At 38.6% G+C, this 26298-nt stretch overlaps 1 pseudogene; it reads right to left on the reverse strand.

The window, feature by feature from the left end:
* Positions 1-24944: 24944 nt before the first annotated feature.
* On the reverse strand, positions 24945-25852 carry LOC133094426 (alpha-N-acetylgalactosaminide alpha-2,6-sialyltransferase 6-like; annotated as a pseudogene).
* Between the last annotated feature and the right edge of the window lie 446 nt (positions 25853-26298).

The following is a 26298-nucleotide window of genomic DNA, read 5'->3' on the forward strand; positions in this document are numbered from 1 at the left end:
ATATGGAATCTAAGGAAAAAAAAAAATGGCCATGAAGAACCTAGTGGCAAGACGGGAATAAAGACACAGACCTACTAGAGAATGGACTTGAGGATATGAGGAGGGGGAAGGGTGAGATGTGACAGGGTGAGAGAGTGTCATGGACATATATACACTACCAGATGTACAATAGATAGCTAGTGGGAAGCAGCCGCATAGCACAGGGAGATCAGCTCGGTGCTTTGTGACCACCTAGAGGGGTGGGATGGGGAGGGTGGGAGGGAGGGAGATGCAAGAGGGAAGAGATATGGGAACATATGTATATGTATAACTGATTCACTTTGTCATAAAGCAGAAACTAACACACCATTGTAAAGCAATTATACTTCAATAAAGATGTTTAAAAAAAAAAAAAAGAAAACATTGCAATTTGGAATCTCCCTGTGAATCCTCTCTGGCCTCATTCCCTTCTCTCTGGTATTTAATTTCTATTTCTCTATGTATTTTTGCATATGTAATTATACTCTGGTAATTCTTGTCCCTTGATTTGTTAATTTGCTCCAAAATGGTTTTGAAATCTATCCATGCTAACACATGAAGTCTAAGCTCATTCAGATTGATGGCTACTTGGGGTTTTGGATAACAGAATAGGAAATTGTTTGATGCTGGGTTGACACATAAGTGTCAGTGAAGTGGGTTATATATGTGCCATTGTATGTGGCCAGGAAATAGCTTTGACATTAATTAACAGGAGTTGCTGTGAGAAGAGGAGGCTATACCTGGTGGATCTGGGAGAGAGGGCTGGACTCTCTCCCAGGACTGCATTGTCAGGCCTATAGCAGCACCACCACTGGGTTTTGTTTTGTTATTTATTTATTTATTATTATTATTTTTAAACATTTTATTTATTTATTTTGGCTGCGCTGGGTCTTAGTTGCAGCACACGGGATCTTTGTTGCAGCATGCGGGATCTTTTAGTTGCGGCATGCATGTGGGCTCTGTTCCCCTGCTAGGGATCAAACCCAAGCCCCCTACATTGGGAGCGTGGAGTCTCACCCACTGGACCACCAGGGAAGTCCCACCACTTGGTTTTGGCACATCTTCCTGGGCTCATGAAGTCTTCTAAGTGTGGGTTGAAAGATCAAATGTGTGCTCAGGGTTATAGGAAGGCACAGGATTTCCTCTCCAGGTGATCTCATCAATCGACTACAGCAGGGAGGCAGAGCTTAGTCCCCAGAGCACATTGCAATGGCTTCTTTATGAAACTATTGGTGTATGCCTCCTCAAGAGTGGTTAGATAATATGAATTAAAAATATACTTCACTTGCCTCAATGCCAATTAATGTAGGTAACCAGGGTCTCTTGAATTCTTTGTGTTTTTCTGGGCTTTTTCTTGGTTTCCCGGAGGCCAGTTTGGACTGAACTGAAAGATGGTGAGATACTCCTGGCCTTCTGGGAAACTCAGTGACATTTAAAGACTGCTGAGACCTAGCTTGTGCATATCTCAACTAATTAAAATCAAACAATTATTGTAGGACTTGGTTCTATAGAATTCTAATCAGCCTTGAAGCTAATGAACCGTTTTTTTTTTTTTTTTAATATTTATTTATTTATTTATTTATTTTGGGCTGCACTGGGTCTTCACTGCTGCACGCGGGCTAGCTGCGGCGAGCGGGGGCTACTCTTCGTTGTGGTGCACGGGGTCTAGGCGCACAGGCTTCAGTAGTTGTGGCGCACGGGCTTAGTTGCTCCGCAGCATGTGGGATCTTCCCGGACCAGGGCTCGAACCCGTGTCCCCTGCATTGGCAGGCGGATTCTTAACCACTGTGCCACCAGGGAAGTCCCTAATGAACCGTTTTAAAAATTTCTGTGTTGAAACTTTCTTCACAAAGAGAATTGTATTTTTTTCCATCTGGGCTTATTCCCAGACTTCTTTGGGATCTTAAGTATCATGATTTTGTGTGATAAACTCTTATTGAGGGTGGCAAAATATCACAATGAAAATCTTGTTATAGTCTCACTTATATTTTTCTAGCCATTTCTTATTTCTATAATATGATGGCTAGGGTTTCTCTACTGTTTTTCTTCTTCTCTTTCATTTTATATTTTCATTTTGCTAAGTTTACATTTAGGTACATTTGAGCAAAAGTATTATTTGAGCCATAGGACTGAGCTAACATTACATTTAGATGTTATTTTATTAGGCTGCACTTTAATTTTATTCCTTTTGTCCTCATTAAACAACTGTTTGTCCCCTCAGGCATTTTAGAGCTAACTTTCTGACTCTATATTGGTTCCCAGGCTGTAAAATTTAAAGCTTATTTGAATTTTTTTGTTTTTTTCCCTAAGACTCTTTTAAAAATACACACAAGAAAATCAACTTGAGATATTCTAAATATTTTGTATGTATACCTGTTTTAGTATTTGTTTCACACTCAAGGGATAATACCCACAAATGATAAGGGTAATCTTTGAGTAAATTATTTTCTCTAACTAAAAGGGATATGTGTATATACATAGATATATGTGTTTGTGTGCACGTGTGTGTATATATAAATATATTTCCCTAAAAGGGATACATGTGTATATACATATCTATATTTATGTATATACAATGTGTATATTACAGTGCATATTTTCTGGCTAGGATGAGGTGAAGTCAGTGTGCCCCTGTGGTGTTCAAAGTCCATCCTTAAGCCCCCTCCCTCCACCATCCCTCTGTCCTTTTCTTCCATTTCCTCTTCCCCTTCTGCAGTTCTTCACTGGAGAAACTGAAAGCAACAGGAGCAGGGATGCAGAACTAAGGAGAAGATGATGTGGGCCATTCTTACAACCCTGCGTTGAGGACCTGCATTTCCCACTGTGCTCCAGTTGTATGTTTCCACTGCTCCCCTCCACCCTTCTCCAGGCGGCAGAGAATCCGGACACCTGGGTCCTGCCAGCTTGAAATTAATTGTTACAAATTCTGATTGCATAGAAGTCATTCCACCTCTTTGGATTTCTTGTGCAGGGATTTAACAACCTCTTTAAATTCAGGGATGGATCTTGTTCTTTAGCATCCTTTTCTAGATTTAAATCTGTAATTTATTTTTTATTTTCTTTTTATCAGCCTCTCTGTATCTTAGACTTTCTCATTTCCTATATCAGACTTCTTCCTCTCCCAGAATTTTTTTCCTATGAAACTATTGTGGTGGAGATCAAGATCAGGACCATACAAGTAGCTGAAAAGGTTTTTACCAGTAACAAAGGAGAAAAGTTTCCTTTCTGTTGTCCTAGCTATTCAGAATTCTTACTTTGTTTTCTTTATTAATGCCATATTCATGATGCGTTAACTTGTATTATTAGTTTTGTACATTTTCTTTTTACTCTCCTTCACTGGAAAGGCAATATCAGTAGGGGTGGAAGACAATTTCATTAACTAAATTCACAAATAACAAAACCCTCGCTTCCAACAGAATCAATTATTTGTCAACTAGAGGAAAAAACAGCTATGTGATCATGAATTTTATACCTTGTTATAACTTGACTTCAGTTTGATATATTCTTTGGTTGCTATTGAATTTTTAGTTTGGAAAATCCTACTAATTAGGAAGATGTTCATAGTGTAATAAATTTCTCAGCCATGTGATTGAGAAAAGGAAAGAATGGAAAGTGACCTCGTTGGAGACCTACTGTGTGTCAGATACTTGACTGGGAGTAACACAAATGTAAGCTCTAAGTAAAGGTTGGTACAGAAGATGTAAAAGCTGAATAACTGCTTAACTATTCCTGAATAGTTACAATATAATTCTGCCCAAGGGTGGAAAATTCCTTAATCAAATTTTAGGATTTCTAGTGTTCCAACACCTTAAACATTTTGAACCCCATCATAGACAGTAATATGATAAAGTAATGTGAGGTAATGTGTTAATGGTGAAAATGTACATTTCATGGCCAAGCAGACTAATTTATTGGAAAGAAAACTCCTCATGGCTTTTCTCCATTATAATTATGTGACCTCGGGATCATCTTGAAGAAGTCTGAAGCTCCAAAGCTCATCTGCAAAATGGGGAAGCAGTGGTATATACACAGTGGTTATATAGGTTATATACTAATTGCTTTCTTATCTACAGGACAAAGATCATGGTCAAAAGTAATTGTTCAGATAGTTTTCAAATTTACTATTATTGCCACCAACTAATCTGGTTTATGCCTCTCTTTCAAGCAGAAGAGAGATTTGGCTCTCATAATTTTCTGGAAAAAATTATCCTAAAATGGTTCATATTATGGAACAAAAGCCTTGACTGCATTAAAAAAAAAAAAGGCAATATGAAAGAACTTTACTTTTGTTTTTATGTGTGGGAGAGCACACTTTAATTATGTTCTAGAAAAAAAGGAGCTGAGAATGTCACTCAAATAAGGTTCAAGTCCTGACTGTGTATCGTATGGATGTCATTTTACCTCTCAATTTCCTTGCCTCAAAGCAATGGTGTTAATACATACCTGCCTCGCCTAATTCATGGTGACGTCATTAGGATTAAATTAATTTACATTCAGCATTTTTTCTCATAACTAACACTGGATGAGATCATTTTGACGTAGAAGAGTTGGCGGGTTGCTCTACTATGTGAAACATTGCTTCTGAGTGTGTTTTTTTTTTTTTTTTCTTAAGATTAGCATCTATCAGTTACAAGTTTTGAAAATTTACTGTATCTTACAGAACACCTACTTGCTTTATTACTTCTAACTCTAGACTCAAGTTCTTTTTTTTTAAACAAGTAAAATATGCGTAAAAACTGTGAGGATATTTACAGTTTGTTCCAGAATGACATTTTGATGCATAGGACTAGAAAAATAAGAGTGACTTGGTTGGGGCTGACAGAATTTTATGTTTTTTCCCTTATTCACAAATGTTAATGAAACTTTCAAAAATGTCAGTTTTCCAAGATAAAAATGGATAGTTTAATTCCATCTCATTCCAAATCTTGTTTTTGAACATTTTCGTATTTGTTAAACTGAAGTGTCTGTCAGTAAATAATATTCAACCATGCTTCTTCCTCCTTCTTTTTAATGTTTTGAAAAATTTGACTCAGATGGAAAAATACTGATTAACTATTCCAAAACTATTTTGATCATATTCCAAGACCCAAGTGGTACATGAATAAGTTCTTTAAGTTTTATATTTTAAAAATAATTGGATCTTTCTAACCCTAAGTGTCTGTATCCCATGTGTTAGCTGGCACGGAACTAAGTAAATAACCTTTTTTTGTATTTGCATTTTAATTTCCCTTTAACGGTTTTGCAATCTATGTTTTCATACAGAGACTACGCCTGCATTCTAAATAGATGTCACTTGAGCTGTCATTTCAAAGATCTATGGTAGGAATCTGAAAGTCTAGAGACGATGTTTAAAGGGGCAAATTTATTTAGAGTTTTTGAAACATTTTTAAACCATGTTCCTTAAGATGGAAATGTATATAGCCCCCTAATTGATAATCACAACTTGTGGCATGCTGTTTATTAATATGAATTACATGTATGCATCAGTTTGAGTTAAAGTTTACAAGATAGTTTTTAAACAAAATTATAAATACAGCATAAAACTGGATTATTAACACACTTCCCTTTGATTGTGTGCATACATAATACATACATACATAAAATCTCATAAACACATTCATTCAATACAGATAGAGTTCTCCCAAATATATGTCCCTCTTCTAGTAAAAATTAAAGACCTTTGATGAAATTCAAAAGATACATTTAGTAAATGTAGTAAGACTCTGGGATGTTTATTTATAATAAATGCTTGAATTAACTGTGACCTTGGTGAATTTTTCCTATGAATTGTATTTTTCAATGGCTTGTATCTTTTCACGAATTATGTTTTTAAATGATATTATATTGTTCCTGTTTCTTATTGAAGTATACTTTGCAGTGGGAAATATTTTAAACTAAACACTTCCCATCTGGCCCTGCCAAGGTGAGCGTTTCCCTCACAGGCTTGACTTGCAGTTGAAGCTGATGTGAGCGTATGTCATGGTTGTTTTGACAGTCCGGTCCTCCTAATCCAGGGATCCGATCCCTGTGGTTTGTCAATTATCCTGCTAACCCTACAGCGAGAGCAACACTCAAGGCACTGAACTGTCAACCAATAACCAAGAAATAACGTCAGGAGCCAGAGAGGCAGAAATGAGAGGGGGGATGCTTTTGACAACAGAAGTCAGTGTATCATTCAGCATTTATTTTATTTGTGGGGACTTGTAACAGATTAATTACCGGGAATCACATGATGAAATGTCATCCATTGCTTTGGACACTCCTTTGTGTCTAAATTTGAAAAGCAAGGATTTGACTTCTTGTGTAAGTTTTGCTAACATAGGATTTTGGAACATATCTCTATGCGGAAAATGGCTAGACCACCTGAACTTAATTTGATTGTTAGTGATTTTTTTCATGTTTACTGTAAGATTTTAGGGGAAAAAATAATGCACCTGGGGACTATGTGTGCGCTCATGGAAATAATTTTGAAAGTTACGAGGAGTAACTAGTAACTAGGGACATCAGCATAAATATGGGTGTGTGTGTGAAATTGTGCCTATGTACAACAAAAAATGCATTCAAAACTAAAAATTTCAAAGGGAAATTTGCTTTTGAACAATTCATGATTGTTAATAGTTTAAGGGAAAAAATAGAAGGGACTTTTACGTCGCATGGTGTCTGTCTTAAAATGAGAAAATGACAACAAGGCTTTAAATCTGTTACGGCTCTTGATTGTGGCTCAGTGGAACTCTTAGTGACATCCGCTAAAATCTACATAGGCTTTTATTCTGCTCTAGTTCATAGTCTGTGTTTCATGTGTGTACCAATTCAAATATTTGCTATATACATAAACTAAGTGATGGCCCCTAATTAACAAATACACAAGCCTGGGATCTTCAAATAAGCACTCTCTGGTTATACCCAAATGAGACTTTTTACTTGCAGGTGCTTACCCAGGAAAAAGTTGAATGAGCCAAACTTCCAGCTTTGTAAAGTGCAAAAAAAATCGAAATTTAAATGCATTTTGTGAAATTCCAATAAATCAAACTGGCTCCTGGGGCTTAATGAAAACAAAACATATTTTTCCTGGTTTGAGAAACTATAAAGTCACCTGTATATTAATGCCTATTTATTTTGGGCAATGCCTTCCAAGATAAAGAAGAAAGATATAAACATAACACATTCATAGATGTTTACTTTTAGAATATATATATAATACATCACATTATATAGATATAGATATTTAGTGTTTTGTACCCAACTTTTTCATTTAATGAAAACATTCTCATACCATAGCAAATTTTTAAAAAATATAATTTTATGACACTATAATATTTTAATATGTAAGTATACCATAATTCACTTATGTAATACTCTAATGTTGGATTTCATATTAATTAAATTTGAAAAGATATTAAATGACTCTGCAAGGAATAACTCTTATCTCTGAGTTATTTGATATTTATTTCTGATTTTTATTTTAGGATGAATTTGTTTTAGGTAAAATTACTAAGTCAAAGGGTATCAATAATTTTGATCATCTGGGAGGACTTCAAATCTTATTTAAACTTAATAATCAGCATTAGAAATTTTCTTAGCTCCTTAATATATTGCTGATCTCTCTCTTTTTTTTTAAGGCTCTTGCAAGGGTAGCAGACCTGTACTTATTAGTCATTAGGTTTTCTAAAAAGCAGGAACATGTCATGTTGGGGTGAAAAAATATTTATGTTTTGGTCTAAGCATAGTTTTCCAGTTCTAGTGGCTTAATCAAAAACTAATATGGTGGATGACAGATTCCAATTTTGTGGGTTTAGACCCCACTTTTAATTCATGCTGTACTCTCAGACAGAATACTTAACCTCTGTGTTTTAATTTCTCCTTCTATCAAGTGAAGGTGATATTATTGCTCCCATCTTTGGGTCATGGAGAGGATTAAATGAGGTAATATACATCATCTATGTCATGCAGTGCTTGGCATATAGTGAGCCTCCAGTAAATGTTAGCTGCTGCTGTTACTTAAATACAGCCATTAGCAAATAAAAATGTATTAGGGTTTTACAAGCATTGCATTTCTTGTGAGGAAGTAAGGAACGGAAAATATTTTCATTATGCACATAATACCTGGTTAAACAAACTTTTAATGTAGCAATAGAAACTTCTAAAAAGGTGTAGTGCAATATAGTAGTAATTATTCTTGCCTACTGGGAACAACAGAGAGGTAAGATACTAGTGTCTCTGTTTGGGTTGAGCGTTATGTGTTATTAGCGGTACATGTAAGGATGCTACCTTGGTATTATGTGCTGTAGCCCAGAGTTTCTCAAACTTTAATGTGCGTATGAATCATCTGGGGATCTTATTAAAAGGCAGTCTGATCTGGTAAGTCTGGGGTGGGGCCTGAGATTCTGTATTTCTACCAGATCCCAGGTGATGCTGATTGTTGAATGGCTGCATTGAGTAGCAAGGATTTAGAATACAAAATGAAGCTATTGGGTTTTAATAGTGAGTTTTTAAATTAATTTTTTTTCCTCTTTAGCACTTTGCTTTGGGCATTTAGTGTATTTGCATATTATGAATTTGAGTCTCCTCAGTGTTCTGCAAATTGGGAAGTCAACAAATTTATATAAAATTAATATTGTCAAACAACTGGCAGGTAGGAGGAGGATAGAAAAAAAGACAAAAACAAAAACCTCTCCATCTTTGGCTGTCTCTGCGAATGTGACATGAATATTTGGAGCCAGGTTGGAGCTGCTTCTCAATGCCATGGTCACTACACAATGGTCTGTGCTTCTCCTTTCATCTGGCTGCCACCAAGGCACAGAGGCAGGAATCAGGTCCCATCAATGTAGTTTGATGATGACCATGGTAAGCACACATCCCTCCATCAGAATCTATAATATACTCTGACTGCTTTTCTCAGTGAGCCTCACCTGATTATCCCAGACTGGGTATGCAGCCAAAGGGTATATAAAGTATGGGACAAGTTTTCCAAATCTTTTTAGAGCATCCATTTTATTCAAAGACTTGGAAAATTCCATTAACACAAACATGGATCATTTATAGCAGTTATAGCCTAACGTTTGTATGCATTTAAGAAAATAATATAAGAGCTTATAATAGGCCACCTGTGGCTATATTCCTATACCCCATTATTTTGCCATTAAGGCTCATTTCAAGGGGAACAGATGAAAGCTCTTGGAAGTGAAAAGAGCAAGAGAAGAAACCCAGGGAGGCACTATAAGAAAATTGACATAAGTCAAAACACTTGATTTCTAGTTCTTGCTCTGCCACTCGTGTCCTTTATAACTCTTTATCTCTCTGGTCTCCCTCAGTTTTCTCATTTACAAAATGAAAACAGACTGATTTTGAGGTCCCTCCAAGCTCTGACATTTTATGATTTTATGATTGTATTATTCTTTTCTTCTGAGAATTTTACCCTAACTCATAGGTGGCCAGTTGACTATTTTGTATGGCAGAGCCTTCCCCAGCCCTGGGTCCTATGGTAGCCCCCATCTGTGACCAGAGCTGTCAATCATTCTGTGATTATTTCCATTGTTTTGCAGAGTCAAAGACCTTACCCTAGAGACGGAGTTTTATTTGAAATACAATGCAGGGCACATGGTGCTGAAAAAATGTGTCACCCCACATGCTATGGGGTAAGTCTTTAAAGAATTTACCCCCTAAATGTAGGGTATCAATGAGGCAATGTAAACCACCAGAACAGCTACTTGACAATTTGGTACTCAACTTCAGCAAAACTGTAGAGGAACAGCACAATGAATTAATGAATAGCAACAAATCCCCATGACAACATGTTAGTTCATTAAAATTTTATCAGCATTCTTCCTAAGGAAAGTGTGCCTTCTGTTCTATGTTGAGTTTCTTCAACATTGTTTTACAGCCAATTCACAGCATTCTGGTGCTTCAAAATTAGTTCCTGTGGAGAGTGAGATACACATAGACTCTATACTGTGTCACACATGGGTCTCCTGGGTGTCACAATGAAATATTGCCTGCTTTTTTGTGTATCTTATGGCTTAAACATTAACAAGTATTTCCCTACTGCCTTTTTTGGAGAGTAGGTTAATTAGGTGAAACTCCATCTCTGTGTTAATTTTTAGCAAATGTATTAAATTGCATTTCATAAATGTCTTTATAATATTCAACAAAAAGGCATCAAATAGAGGGAAAACGGCAAAATATTTTTGCTTGCTGCCACAGTGGCATGTTCCCTCTGGCTTTGGAAAACAATAATAACACACAAGCCTTGACATTTTCCTTGGATTATTTTCTCTCCTTGAAAAAAAATTTTTTTAATGTGTAACCCAAATGCCAGGGGTCTGGGTTTTCCCAACTCTTCCAGCATAATAGCGACACACTTCCCTTTTATAATTAAAAAAAGTCTCATAACCCCATCCTACAAACAATAGGAAAACCAGCATGGTCCCCAATATTTTTGAGGATTTTTGAGGGGATTACATTCTTTCTATTCAGTGTCTGCTATTGAGTCTGCTTCTACTGAATTCTAAGTCACACTTATGTCTTTCCTTTTATAAAAGTACCTAAATGGACATCTATATGGGAGTCAGCCCTTTTTATATTTTATTGACTTGAAATAACACAAATTCCCCAATTAGAGCAGTTTAGCAACCTCTCATTTAGCCCCACAAATTGAGGATTATGATTTCGCTAAAGATCACAGACTTAGGACTTTCATTCATATATACCTATAACCATCGTGAGATCTTTATTTTTCTGGCACAGAAATTGGAAAAGTGATTTTCAGCATGCCATTAAATGTGTTTACAATGGACACTATGAATTTGTTAATTAGTGTAACTTTTTATTGTGAAATTTAGCAAAGGATATCAAATAATATTGCATATATCCCTTGACCTGAAAACTGTTTCTAGGATATGCTAAAAATAATCAGACATTTGTACTAAAATTTATGCATAAGAATATTCATCACCACATTGCTTATAGTAGCAAGAAAAATGGGGTTAATCTAAATATTTGATAAGAGATTAATATAATTTGTTAAATCCATAAATTTAATACTAGTTAGTCATTAAAAACAATGAGGTAAATCTTCATTTACTGACATAGTGGATTATTCACAATAAATTGTTAAATTACAGGAAAGTATAACATGATTGGTTTTTTTGTCCTACAGTGTCTATACCAATGTGAATATTTGTGTGAGATGAAATCTATAAGAAAAGACACCAGAAAGTTAATAGTATTTATCACTAGATTGTGGGATTTAAGGTGACTTTTTTTCTTCATGCTTGTGTTTTTAAATTTTTCTGTGATAACCATGTAATATTCTGTAACTTCTTAATAAAAGCAAAATGTTTTTAATCATAAACTTTAGACAAACCAATTGTAAGAATTACTTTTATAAGATAATTAAATGCATAAAATCAAATTATTTGCATTATTCATAGCAGGATTTCTCAACAGCTTCACTACAGACATCTTGGGCCGAATAATTCTTTGTTGTGGGGACCTGTCCTTTGTATTGTGTGTAGACTGTGAGATATTTAATAGCATCCCTGGCCTCTACCCACTTGATGTAAGTAATATCCCCCAGTGGTGACAACCAAAAATATCTCCAGACATTGTCAAATGTCTCCTGGGGGACGCAAAATGAACACCCAGATGAGAACCTCTGATTTATAGATATCACCTAATTGATTGATACCATGTACCATGATTCTTAATTCAAACGTGGAACATTTACCTTCTCTCACATGTTCATCCTTCTTGTAATATTTCCTTTTTTCCCGTCTCCGTCTTGAAGGAGAAGTTGTATTGTCTGCTCTTCACAGGAAGCACCAATTCAGAGATTGGAGTAGAAAAATTGACAAGTTGTGACTGGCTTAAGCCAATGAGTCTGAAAGGATTATCTGTTAATGTGGTCACCATGACTAATTGCTCAAATCAAAGCTATCAAGGGAAGACTTGGGCCCCCAAATCCACAGGCCCTAAACCTTATGTCTACCTGAACAAGAGCAAGAGAATGTTTAGTTGGATCATTCCTTAAGTCCCACATTTAAAAAATAATTAGTCTAAATATAGATATATTCATATTTTCAGTAATTAGGCTGAGTCTGGAAAAACATACGATTCCTAAGACCAGAAGACGTGACTTTGAGCTCTGAGCCTGCCACTTACCTGCTAACATGACCCTGGACGAATCTTTTAACCTCTTTAAGCTGAACTTTTGTCATTTAGAAAATAAGGATAATATCAACAGCCCTACTTAATTACTTGATTGTAATAAATGAGTGCTTTTATGGCTTGAAAGTGCTGTGTAAACTGCCAAGGCCTTCGTTCCCATTGGGAATTCATTTCTCATGGAGGTTATTGGTGGCCAGGGTTGCTATGGCAACGTTCTGGCTTGTAATGTTCCCAAAACAATGCCTAATATATACCTGCCATCTATTTACATCTAGAAAGCAAATAGAAATAATTAAGGAATTTAAATTTGTTTTTTTAAACATGTTTTCTGAATGTCTCAGTTCCTTTTGTCAGTGTTTCAGTACGCATAGTAGATATTAAATAAATCTTAGATGCTGGTGAATATGAAATATAAAACTAAAGAAGAAAAAAGGAAGAGGAAGTAAAATAAGGTGAATTCTTAAAAAAATAAGAATATCACAGAAATTAGGAAACACAAGTTTGAGCTCATTTCAAGAATTACCAGTGTGAGATTTCCTCTGATAGTTGTTTTCTCAGCTTTATTCAACACTGTTAAAATGAATCAACCAATGGGGCTTCTGCCATATCCCCCAGGAACCTCTGCTACACTGTAATATAACTAAACATTAGAATATCTTTTTATGATTAGCTGTCTCACAGCTTCTCTCCAAAACCTCCCCTGTGGATTTCAGAAAATTATTGCAAACTAGCATCTGAACAAGAATGGAAGATATGCCATCTCCTTTGCCTGATAACAACTATCCCTGCTAAGCTCAAGATTGTACATTGACAACTCCAAGAAAGCAATAATAAAATGGATTAAAAAGCACACACTAACCAACCACTTGATTTGACTTTCATTTATTCTCACTTTCAGTTCTTCAAAGTTCAGATATAAGGTCAGACTTAGATATGATGCCTGAACAGAAGATGACAATAAATACTTGAGTGAAATATGGGGGGTGTGTGTGTGTGTATGTGTGTGTGTGTGTATATGTATGCATTGAACAATCTCTGAAAAAGGACAAAGTGGTGTGGATAGCCCCAACTTGGAAGACATGTACAAGCTAATAGTAATTTGCTGTCCACCATGTGGAAAGATAATATTACAAAACCTCTGATTATCAAGAAATGTATTTCAAATTATTTTCTAAGAACTTGGAATAGATTTGGGATTAGCTTCTTTTGTTTAGATTTGTTCAGTCTTCATGGGGAGTGGACACATTTGAGAAATGAATGCTCTTTGTAGGCTTAGATCAAGGAACAGCTTTAAGAGAGTTAGCCATAAACTTATAGATATACAGACCTGGAAGGGAGTTAATGTGATTAACCGAGATGAGAGAAATGGTATGAGAAAACTCAGTTTGTCTGGGGAAATGATTGGATCCGTTTTGGATAGCTGTAATATAAGCAGGATATGCATATACCTATGTAGTCCTTCAGCAATTAGTGGAATTGACAATATCATGTCCAGGAAAGAAATTTATGGTAAAAATAGATAGATATGAACTTGATTACTCACACTAGTTGGAAGTTAGAAGAGTGGATGAGATGACAAAGGTCAAGGAGCAGATGCATGAAATTGTTAAACGTCACAATTGTTATTTAACTTTTTAAAAATTTATTGTCTGTCTTTCACATTAGAACTTAAGCTCTGTGAAAGCAAAATCTTCAATAACCTTGTTTACCATCATATTCTATCCTAGCAGAATGCCTGGGACATGGTGTCACTGAATGAATGCACAACAGTAGAGTTTATTTGTAAGTTAGCACAGAAATGAATTTGTGTTTTATTGTTGTTGTTATTGATTTTTAACTGGAGCAATGTCATCAAGAAAAGGATTTTAAGGTAATTTTCCACTCCCCTCACATAGGCTTCTGTATTCTTTACTTGTGGATTGGTGAGTGGTATTCGGGTCAGGAGGAGGAAATTAAACATATTTCTCTGTTTCAGGCTGGGTAGGGATTGACTGTCACGAACACACGCTTCTCACTTTGTATGAAGGGTCTGTGTTCCAGCAGGGATTATATAGATTGGATTGACTTGGAAGAAATCATTTGTTAACAGTGTCTCACCCATATCTAATTCTAGAGGATTTTCTTTTATCTAATCTTTCCAAAGATTCAACTTTCAAAAAAAAAAAACACCTTCTTTTCTTTTTATTCATATTTCATTAGTATATTCAATATTTAATAGCATTTTGTAATTACAATAAATTTGAGATGAAACACTGATGACTGTTGATAATAAAATTGTTGAACTAGACAGATCACATTCAGTGTGTATGGTTACCAGTAACTATGCGTTACTGAGGGCATGAAGAGTATTAGTTAAAGCGGAAAACTGGTTAAGTACAGATCAGCCAAGACAACTCATATCATAGCTCCGTCAGCTGGCTTGGTTTTACATGCCCATCCTTGATATATGTATATGGATAACTGATTCATTTTGCTGTACAGCAGAAACTAACACAACATTGTAAATCAACTATACTCCAATAAACATTAGTTTAAAAAAAGAAAGCAGAAAATGAATCTTGGACAAAAACAAGAGGAGTCCATCTTACATGGGCATCAAAAACACTCCATATTTTCTATATGGATCTAAAGTAAAAATGCAGATGTTAGATGTTGTTTCTAGAGAAAACTAAGTGCTAAACTCTACTGCTCTGCTTTCCTAAGCCCTGCTAATGTTTCCTTTCCCCTCTTCTCCTAAGGTGCTAGTCACTGTTAAATTAGAATTCCATGTGGAGTAGGAAGATAAGTTGAATTGAGCTAGAGTCAAATGAAACTGTCAAAAGAAGAATGCCAGTCACTTTAAGCTGCTGTCTGAAGTCTGCCTGCCTGTCTCTTTCCTGTAGTCTCTGTAAGACAGCTCTTGTTAAAGGTATATGTCATGTCAGTCAAACACCATAAGAGGTGTTTGGAATTTGAGGTATTGACAATAGGTATTTGCTTTTGTCTCACATAATCCCATCTCAAAGGTGTGTGGTAGGTACAGATAACTCTTGAAAGAAAGGGGACAAAAACGATGGATGAAAAATTGTAGATAGATGGTAACTGGTACTATCTATTATTCCCTGACTTATCAAATGGATACTACATTTAACAACATTTTTTCCCTTTATTTGAGCACATGATCATTCTCATGATGGATTTTATAAAAAATAGTAGCTTAGTAGAAAAATGCATGGCTTGCATAAGCCTCAATTCAATAAAAGTTACTGAGAGTCTGTTAATTTTAGGGTATAATTTATGACATTGCAAAGGATAATATAAAAATTAGAAGACACAAATTCCCGCCTTTAAGTGATTTACAATGAGGGTGGAGGTTGGGGAAGAGGAAGGCAAGGTAATCATATAATTATAATTCAAGGAAATTAATTAAGAACAGAGTAGAGCTACAAAATATAGGTGTTCTGAACTGACATCTGGTTATAGGGTCAGGGAATAATCAAGATGAGGATGATAGTTAATATAATATTGTTTTTCTGGACTGTGAAAATGAATTCTATGTTAAGATAGGAACACCTGTGTGTTAGGCTCAGACCTTTAGTAAACTAGAAAAAACTTACCTTTATTAATTTTTGGAAAATTAATACCTGGACAAAATTTACCTTTATTAACTCAGATTCATCTCTAAGATGAAGTGTTTTATTAGTGATAATATTAGCCTGGAATATTTATGTTTCTTTTTAATCTAGGGAATTGATTAAATTATTACATAATACGTATGTAAGTATAAGACTTTAAATTAAATACAAAAGGGTAATAGAGTGGTAGGCACTTTTATAATTAATACTAATATAATTAATACTTTTATAATTAATTTACCTTGGTAAGCCTGAGTCATGAAAAACCATCAGTCATTAGAGAAGTATTGTGTGTCCATTCTATTCTTACTTCAACAGAAAATTGAACTAATATATTTTTGGAAAATCTTTGACAAGAGTTCAAACAAAACGATTTTTCCTGTTGATCTGGAATTAAGTAGAAATTAAATTAACCATAGCTCTGCATTCCTTGAAAATTCAAGCTTTTGCAAATTTTTCGGTGAATATAAGTAGATTAGATACTTATTGTTCTCTCCCTCATGCAATGTATTCAGTTCCACCAATAAAAATTCCTATTAAATGCAATATTATGATAGAATATATAGAAGAGAACATATCCTTTGCTGTAAGTCAAAATGCCCAATTCACATTTGCTACATTTTTATTTGTTTTAAGTCCAAGGAATTTTCAGTATGACAGTGATTTTGTATTTTTAATGATGATATGATTTATTTATTGAGCACCTACTATTTGCTGGAAAAAATACACACAATCTAATCATTTTAATGCTCTAGCCAGGAAATGCCTACCTTCAACTATGAGAGAACTGAGTTTCAAAACTCTTCAGTCAATTATCAATGTTCTGTATATAATTGATAACATTCGAAGCCAAGACTGGGATCAGGCTCTGTCCACCGAATTATACTTTTGCACAGAGACCCTTGAAAAGAAAGTTCCACTGCCTTTCTTCATTACGCAAATTATCTCCATGGCCAACACAGCTACGGGATGTGTTTTCTTATGATCAATTTAACTGTTCTTGAATTTTTTGGAGGGGCGGTACTTGAGCAATCATTCTGCCAATTGAGGCTTTGATAATTTTCTATGTTCTGCATAGCAGGTCATATAAGAGTGATGAAGTTAAAATTTTTCCTTATACTACACATTTGGTCTCTTTGCTTTGCTGACTTCTTTTTTTTTTTTTAGGAGGTGTAACAACTGAAACTTTAATAGTAAAAATAGATCTCATTCCCTTAGGAATTCAGGAGAATAAGTCTGAAACCCAGTCTGGAACTGGCACTTCACAGAGACTTCTTAGCCAGTTGTCTAATTCTACCTAAGTAGGTTTTAACTTCTGGTGTAGTATTAGCATATCCATAACAGGAGCTATTGACCACTACAAATATGTCTCATCTTTCTATTAGTATCTGATCTAACATTATTGTTTAAAATTTAATAGTTAAGAGAGGAGTCCTTGAAAATGTAAAGTTGCAGTTACCAGCAGACATTGTTTTGAGAATGGCTAGTGGCATCCCGAGTCTGACATAGGTCAGAAATTCAGGTTCAACAACATAGGAATGCGGGGACTTCCCCGGCGGTCCAGTGGTTAAGACTTCTCCTTCCAATGTAGGCGGTGCTGGTTTGATCCCTGGTCTGGGAGCTAAGATCCCACATGCCTCGCGGCTCTCATCACCCTCTTGGGCATCAGCACAAGGTGGGAATCAGCTGCGTTCCTTATTTATCCCTCTGATTTTTCTGGAACCTTTCCTTCTAGGAGAAATCTCTGGGCTCTGCGGGAACTGTGAGTGGTGACCATCAGGTAAATCTGAGACCAGAGCAAATTCAACCAAAGTAGTTTTCAGAGACAGTCTACGCCAAGAAATGTAGGCACTGGGAAAACGAATTCATGACCCACCCCCCGCAACTCACTAAAGGCAGAAATATCAATAACACCAAAACAGAACTCCACCTTGATGATGTAGGAAGTGCTGGAAACATTCTCTATTCACTAAGGAAAAAAGAAATTCTAATATAAAAGAGTAGACTGCTTAAAGAGTCCCTGGAAGGAGATCTGCAAAAGAGGGGAGGAGGGAGAGGGAGCTATTGGACATATTTACATCTTATTTTGGCACACGTTCAACTAGTGTTGGAAATAGATTCCCCTAGTCTCACTGCTCCTCCTTCCACTTGTTTTTGTCATTTCACTAGCATCAAAATGTGTTTATCATTGCTGAAACATTCAAAGGAGTTTGGATTTGGAATATGGAAGAAAGTCTGGGACAAGGATATGGGGTTTTGAGGAGATTATATAGGGATGTAAAGTCAAGTTGTGGAAATGAGAAGACCATGAAAGAAAAACTGAAAAGTAGACTAAGAAGAGTTGACATAGGAAGTGGTCTGAGTATAGTCTGTATTATTTCTGATCCAGAAATGGGTGCTTCTTCCTCCTTGTGTTGGGAATGCTTCAAAGGGTGTATCTCTCCTTGAAAGTGAAGAGCTTCTACTGTGTCCTGGTAGAAGGTTATTCTTAGTATTTTCTGAAATGATAGCTTATGTATTCGTAAAAAGCAATGCTAGCTGCTACAAATCTTTGGGGCTTAACACAATAGAAGTTTCTTTCTCTCTCATGTAATGTCTAAAACGGGTTCATGATTGATGAGTGCTCAAAAAAAGTGAGTCTTTTTTGAGCAGTGATGAAGGTATCTAGCTTCCTTCCATCTTGTAGTTTTGCCTTTTCAACTGCTCGCTTTCAAGACCACTCTGCTATCTGCCTTACATCAGGGGCTGGAGGATGGTGATCACACATGAGATTTATGAGCAGGCTTGAAAGTGGTGTACACTACTTCCATCCTGTCCACACCTGACTGTAAGGTTACTGTGAGCTTTGCAGGAAGAAAAACCTGTCTTGGTGAAAGAAACTGTCAAATTCAGGGAAAACTTTCAAGTAAGTATTCCAGTGTCCTCACTGATGTCTGATATTCTACTCTAAAGCATCTTTCAATTGGTTCTTATCTCTGTTGACATATAAATGACAGCAGTAGGAGTTTGGGACATTGATGGATATTTAGTCTTTATTATAAGTTGTTGCTTTTTAATTTGTGAGTCATAACCCATTAGCAGGTTTTGACATCAATTTAATAAGTCAAGCTGTGATCTGCTTTTAACAAAGACGAAAAAGAACAGAATAGGATAAGAAATGTCTCAGTGCATTACATAAAGTACAGCTAAGTATTTTCGTATAACTTTTGTTTCAATTGTATATATATTTTTTCTTTATTTTATTTAAATTTTTTTCCAATTTTATGTATATTAAATACATACTTACATTATATTATATATGCAGTATATAATTTCATATAACATATAAAATACCCACTAATATATAATTGAAACAAAAGTTATATGCTGTCTATCTATACATGTATATGTGGATTATTAAGTCTGCTGTAATATGTTTTTCTTCCTAGGGTTGCATAAAAAATGTAAAATAGTAGTGTAACTAGTTTACCATACCTTTTCATACAAAGGTAGGACTTAATGTGGACTTGGGGAATAAAATAAACCTATCCTATTTCACAATTTTGCTTGGGGTTGTACAGAGGGAGTGAAATAGAGTGCCTACATAAGTTCCAATATAACCTGAATTTTCTTTTTTCTGTAGATAACAATGACAGGGCAGGAGATTTGTGAAATATCCTAAGAAATTATCACATTTCTACACAAGGCAAAGGATGAGTCAGTAGCAGAATTATAAACTTAACTCCCAATCTGTTTGCCTTCTGTCAGTTTTGGATACTTTTTTTTAAAATCGTCATTTCAAGAAGTATCAATATACATGCATAATATCAGTCCTGTCATCTAAAGTTCTCTATATAAGCAGGTGGTTTTGGACTTTGCCTGCAGCAATAGCCTTTGATCATTTAGGGGCTACTGATGTACCCTAGACAGCTCCAGTTAAACAGTTGTTTGTAGTAATTTAGATATATACCTTTATACTATATCTTTAATCTTTTTGCACTTATAATAGGCTCACAGTATGAGAATATTTGAAAAGATTTTCCCCCCACAGTTACACTTCACCTTTTTTTTTTCTGGGGACGTACGTAGTAGTTTTTTTCCTGTATGAATGTAATTGAGATTATACATAAGGATGAATAGTTGATAAATACAATTATAGATATGCCTAGTAAAATCATTTGAGATTTTTTTTATTAGAAGCTAAATTCAACTAACTGTTTTTATTTGGATCTAACTTTTGAACCTAAAATCTGGAGTTCTTCAGGAATCCCAGAACGATAATGATATTTATTTCACTCCATGTATGGTTCAGAAAAAATGGAATATAATATAAAAAGTGGTTAAGGAGGAGGAGGATACAAAACCAAAGGACTGGTCGGTTTGGTCTCCACTCTTTTTTTGACATTAAGGCTCAGATATTCCTAGTTTTTAGGGATGGGGCAGCTATAAAACTGATGATGCTACAATGAATTCCCATGTAGTATCTGAATGAAGGGTGGGTCTCAAATACACAGCTGATTCTGGTGGGGGATGCAGGGTGAGTTCAACAAGAAATTCTAATCTAGTGGCTGCATGAATTTGGAGAAAAACATATCAGTTTTGGACACAAAGAGAAATGCTCTTGAACCCTGGCTCTGCCATTTATTCTAGTTGTGACTGTAGGCAAATTATTTAACTTGTCTATGCTTAGGCCTTCTAATTTGTAAGATAGGAATGATGATACTTTATCAATCAGGAATGTTTATTGTGAGTGACAGAGATCCCAGTTCAGATTGGCTTAAATGAAAAGAGAATTTTGGCAAGGGGATGGGGGGCACCTAATAGAAAACCCAGAGTCATACAGCATCAGGGGAACTGTTTGATTTAGGGTCATGTGTCTTCAAGGTTCCAGCTCTTTCTCTGCATCTCTCACAGTTTTGCTGTTACGTACTTTTGAGCTTGGACATCATACAAGATGTATTAATGGTAGCAAAAGTGGCTGGAAAACATCTAGGCCACACAATTGCATCCTAAATGAAGCAGGGAGAAAAGAGCACGTTTTAGAAAATAGTTTCCGTAGAAAAGTCGAAAACTTTCTTACCTAGAAATCTCCCATAAAAAGCTCTTCTTGGGGCTTCCCTGGTGGCGCAGTGGTTAAGAATCTGCCTGACAATGCAGGGGACATGGGTTCGAGCCCTGGTCTGGGAAAATTCCACATGCCGCGGAGCAACTAAGCCCGTGAGCCACAACTACTGAGCCTGTGCGTCTGGAGCCTGTGCTCCGCAACGGGAGAGGCCGCGACAGTGAGAAGCCCGCGCACCACCATGAAGAGTGGGCCCCGCTCGCTGCAACTGGAGAAAGCCCTCGCACAGAAACGAAGACCCAACACAGCCAAAAATAAATAAATAATAATAAAAAAAGCTCTTCTTGCCATAAATTTGATCATATGACAGCCTCTGAAACAATCACTGCAGCCAGAAGAGTGGGATAAACTATTAGGGTCCAACTCTGAAATAGAGGGTCAGTATATCTGCAAATAAATTCTGGCTGACCTGGGTCTCCCAAAGAAATCTAGGTTTTGTTTAGGAGAAAAAGAAAATGCTGGGGAGGCAAGTATCTGCTACCTTCTGCTTGACTACCCTGCATCCATATGCATTCTTCTTCCCATCAAGATAATGCTGAGGCTTATGTACCCGCCCCATCTCCTTTCCAAGGAGACCCTCCAAACTCGCTTCCCTGAGTGGCAAAGAGTTAACACACCAGGCCTGGTCATTCAACATTAGCATATTATCAGGAGGGCCTGCCAGGTGACTGAGTCTTGGCCAACTCCTGGAAACGTGGCCCTTGGAATGTTCCCTCTGTTACTAATTAATAAGGTTGTTTTATACACCTGAGACACCCAACCGTGCTAGACCAACTTGCCCAGATAGTTTATGCTGACACTGTGATTTCTGGAGGACACTGGTTTCCTTCTGGGGTTCTGGAGATGAGGAAATCATGGCTGGCCATGCAGGTGAAGGCGCCGACTGTAACCAGCCCTCAGTAAGAGAGTCCTGCAGTCTGAGATGCAGGTGTGCTGCCTTGGGTGGAAACACTTTGCATGTGCTACAGATCACTGTTGGAGGAACAGCGAGCGCATCCTGTGTGACTTCCATGAAGGAGGGCTTTAGAAAGCCGTGTCTATTTCCCAACAGACTCCACTAGGTGCATCTTTTCCCCTTGCTGACCCTGCTTTGCATCCTTTTTGCTGTAATAAATATTAGCCTGAGTGTAACTGTTTCTGAGTTTTGCAAGTCCTAGGGCATCATCGAAAGTGTGTGTGGTTGTGCTACCCCTGAAACAATCACACTGCTGCATCCAGAGCCGGAGCTAGGATTCTCTAGGTTAGGGGCAGACAACTATTTTTTTTAAAGTGCCAGATCTTAAACACTTTATGCTTTGTGAGTCATAATGCCTCTGTGGCAATTAGGTAAGCCCGCTAGCTATGGTAATGCAGTGTGAAAGCAGCCATTTAGACAACTCATAAACAAATGGGTGTGGCTGAGTTTCAATACAATTTTAGTCACAAATGCAAGTGGGGGAAGGGACAGGTTTGGTCCACACTGTAGTTTGTTGGCTCTTGTTCTAGGTAGTGAGCCAGATTCTTGGTTTTATCCAAATGTAGCTTCCTGTGGTGTGATGATCTGACCGAATTTAACTGGGAAGTGTTAACTTCTTACAATAAAATCAATATACAATGGAGGCTAACAAATAAAAATATATATTAATCAATGGTCTGTAAGACATATATTTCCTGCTGGACCAGAGTAACACAGGCTCCTTGACCTGGGAGCAAAGTAAGTTCCTAGCGGATCTGGTGCTTCTACATCCCCTTGGAAGTTATCTCCTATCTACTGGCACTGTGATCACAGCTTAGACAGGAATTTGGGTGGTATTTACCTTTGGGGCTTCAGGCAGTACTCTTTCTCTTGGTCTGGGGCCTGAGAATTGCCTTGGGAATAGAGTCATCAACAACCTTAATTCCTCATTAATTGGTTGAAGGTTTTGCCCTCAAACTATTTCCTTAATACTTTAATTGAATTTTAAGCAGACTTTAAACTACTTTTATTGAACTTCAAGGGATAGTAAACAAAGCCAGGGATGTTATTAGATCATGGTCTTTGAGTTTATAACATGCCCAGAGAAATTTGTTTCTCAGAAATAGGTGTTCATTTAATGGCCTCTGCCTTGTTCTCTTCTAGGGAGCAATTCAGAACAACAGGCTGATCGAGTGGGGTTTGGGGGAGTCACTCATCTGCATCTTTGCAATGAGAGGTGATGGCCCCCTTTTCCTGTACTGAATACACAAGACGTTATTTGGGAGGTGCCCAGACAATAAAACTTGTCTCAGGCTCTAATTTTATCACTTGATAATTTTTCTTCTCTATGATTTTTATTACAACTGATTTTAGCATGGGGCTGGATAATTGTTTTTTTCTCTACCTGTGCAAAGACATCTTCTAGTCAACTTTAATTACTTGGAACACATCAAAAGAATCACTCTGAGAAAAGTGAATGTTCTTTCTTTGGCCCAGATTTTCCTATTTTCTATAGGTCTGGTTTCTCCTATTTTCTTCTATAGAAGACTACTTCAGTTTCCTCATCAGTAAAATGGAGATCGTAATTGTACCTGTGCCATCAGGTATTAAATGAGCTAATACAAGTAAATTGTTAGTATAATGCCTGGTGTATAGTAAATAGTTAATATATGATGGCAAAAAAAAGGCTGTAAGAGGCAGCTAACACACAAATATCTTAAAAATTTCTTACTAAATCTTTTTATGCTTCAGATTCAATACACGGTCTGAGCCTAAAGCTACAACTGCTATTTTTTGTTTGTTTTTGTTTTGTTTTTGTGGATCTTAGGTGCATTTATTCTTGTACAATCATTACAAAATCAGGTCTGGGGTAGTTGCGGGCCCCCACCTCCACCCCAATGTGCAATGGCTCACTGCTAGCGGCCTTCTCCAGGAAGGCCTCCAATCTTCACTTCCAGGCTCCAGAAGAGCAGGGGGCAAACCCACCCCACCAAGGCCCAGCAATAAAGTGCCTGATGTAGAGTGAGGGGATAGAACCCAGGCCACACAGATCCTGGCTGGCCCCCTAGAACCTTCCCAGGCCCAGTTTGGGGGAGACTCTTGGACAACTCCAGCAGCTGCAGACAAAGGTGCTGCAGGAAATCCCAGACTAGCTGGGATCCCCCCCCTTTCTCAGCCCCCAAATTTCCTCCAGCCAGTGGAAAACCTCACTGCTGGATGGCCAAAAAGGGGCCTGGCTCTTTAAAATCCCAGCTAATGGCAGCTGAGGGGAGGGGCTAAGGAAAGAGCTGAAGGTTTGTCCCTTCTTATCAGAGTCCCCAAAACCAAACCCTAGGGGAGTTTATGAAAAAAAATAGCCTCAAGTTTCTAGGAGGAGGTTGGGAAGGGAGCCTCAGACCCTCAGGGAGCTGAGCCCCCCAGCAAGGAGTGGTGGCTGGAGGGGCCAGTCTTATGGAGGACAGACCCAGAAGGACAGACCCAAGGTGGTTGGTGGGAGAGGTGGGAGGGTTCTCAGACATTAGAACCTGACACAGGCGGAAGGATGCTCAGAGAGGGGCAAGGGGTTTGTCCAAGGCCACTCAGGGCAGAGCCAAGACCCAAACGCCAGCCTCCCACCCCTGGGCCCTCCAACCCCACAAATGCCCCAACCTGGCCTCCAGATAGCTCCCACCTCCACAAAACCTGTTTCTGGCTCTGGGAAGGGAGGGGGCAACACAGAGTTCCCAGCTCCTTGGTACAGGACCCCACTGTCCCAGCCAATGGGAAGTAATTTGGGGTCCATCCTGGGACTCCGGACAAAGGAATCATGGGAAAGGACATGTCCTTAGCCTCAAATTACTCAGAAATAACCTGACTGTCTATGCTCTGACCCTGACTGAACAAGAAATACCCACAACACCCGATTAACCACCTAGAAAAGCCCAAATCCCTGATGTGGCCAAGAGATACCCCCAGGCCCTGAATGGCTGGAGGATTCACCCTCTTCAAGGCCCGGATTGACCAAAAGACACTCGGACCAGCCTTGATTGGCCAGAGATGGGCCTTGGTCGAGAGGCTGGGTGGAGAGCCACTTCTCCTGTGTCCCTTGTGAGGGTCCCACAGGCAGGGTGGCCTAGGTCCAGGAGGGGTGGGAGAAGGTGATTCTGTACAGCTGGGCCCAGGATGAGAAGACCCTCTTCTCCGTGATGAGTCGGTGGTGCCCTTGCTGCTAGGCTCATTCCAGGTGTAGGTGATACTCGTCCAGCCCCTTGGGCTCATAGTAGCGGTAGGGCGTGCACTGCAGGAGGGGCTGCTGGCTGCGATAGTTGGGGAGGGCGGTGCAGGGGGACCATGCTATAGACGTGCAATCGCCGTGGCGAACCAACCCGTGCTCGACCGCGAATGGGACTTTTCCCTGTCCTTGCAGTCTCACCCCGGAAGAGGTCCACAAATTGGCGCATGCGGCCAAGAGGGAGCGCGCGGGACTCGGTGCGGGGCACACCAGGCCTGTGCACTGGGTGACGCGCGCCAGGCTGCCCTGGGGCTCCTGGATCTTGTTTGGGGGACCCCAGAAGATGAACAGAGTTTCGGGGTCCGGCTGGCGAACTCCGGGGGCCTCCGCAGCACACAGAATACCCTGGAACGGGCCATCACGCGGAAGGAAGGTGGTTTCGTTGCCCGCGTCGGCCGAGGAGCCCGAGGTGGGTGCCTCGTTCGTGCGGATTGTGCTCGCGGGATCTCGGGCCCAGCTTGGTGCCTAGCAGGTGGCTGAAGCTGGTGACAATCACGTACTGGTGGCACCGGGAAAGCCTCGTTTTGTTGCCAAGAGTGGGGGTGGAGCCATCGGTGATGCTCCATTTCTACAGGCTGACGGATGCGGCGCAGCACGGAGCGTTAATGAAAGACCCCACTGACGCTGTTGGGAGTTTGTTGCTACTCGTCTGTCCTCTGCATCTTATGAGGGGCAGGGGACAGAGTCCTGCAGGCCGCCCAGGGGCAGGGGTGTGGGGTACACTGGCTGAGGGGCCTCCGGCAAGTCATGTGACGTGTCTGAGCCTCCATTTCCTCATCTGCCCCGGGGACCGCCTGGCCCCTGTAGCCCCCAAGCCCCATCACAAGGCGCGCGGAGCCTAGAGCCCGAGTTCGCGCCGCACCGCTCTAGCCGCCCAGGCCCCGCAGCAGCCTCCGCCCTCCAGGTCCTAGCGCCGCCTTTCACCTCCAGGGCCCAGGCCTGGGTGGTGGACCAACTGCTATTATTTTAACGAGGAGTTTTCATACCCTGTAACAAAGGTTGCCAGTTTTCTCAGCTCCAGATGATGGAGTCCTCATGACCTTTACCCCTACTTCAATGTGGACAATTCTGCATAAGTTAAATCTTTTTCAGTACTCCATTTCTGGTTCTAAGCGCTGTGTGAATAAGAATCATTTAATTGACAGAGATGGAAAATCCCAATCAAGATGGCTTAACCCAAAAGAAGGTATATTGG

The sequence above is a fragment of the Eubalaena glacialis genome, chromosome 7 (genome assembly GCF_028564815.1).
Source record: "Eubalaena glacialis isolate mEubGla1 chromosome 7, mEubGla1.1.hap2.+ XY, whole genome shotgun sequence".
NCBI classification, from domain to species: Eukaryota; Metazoa; Chordata; class Mammalia; order Artiodactyla; family Balaenidae; genus Eubalaena; species Eubalaena glacialis.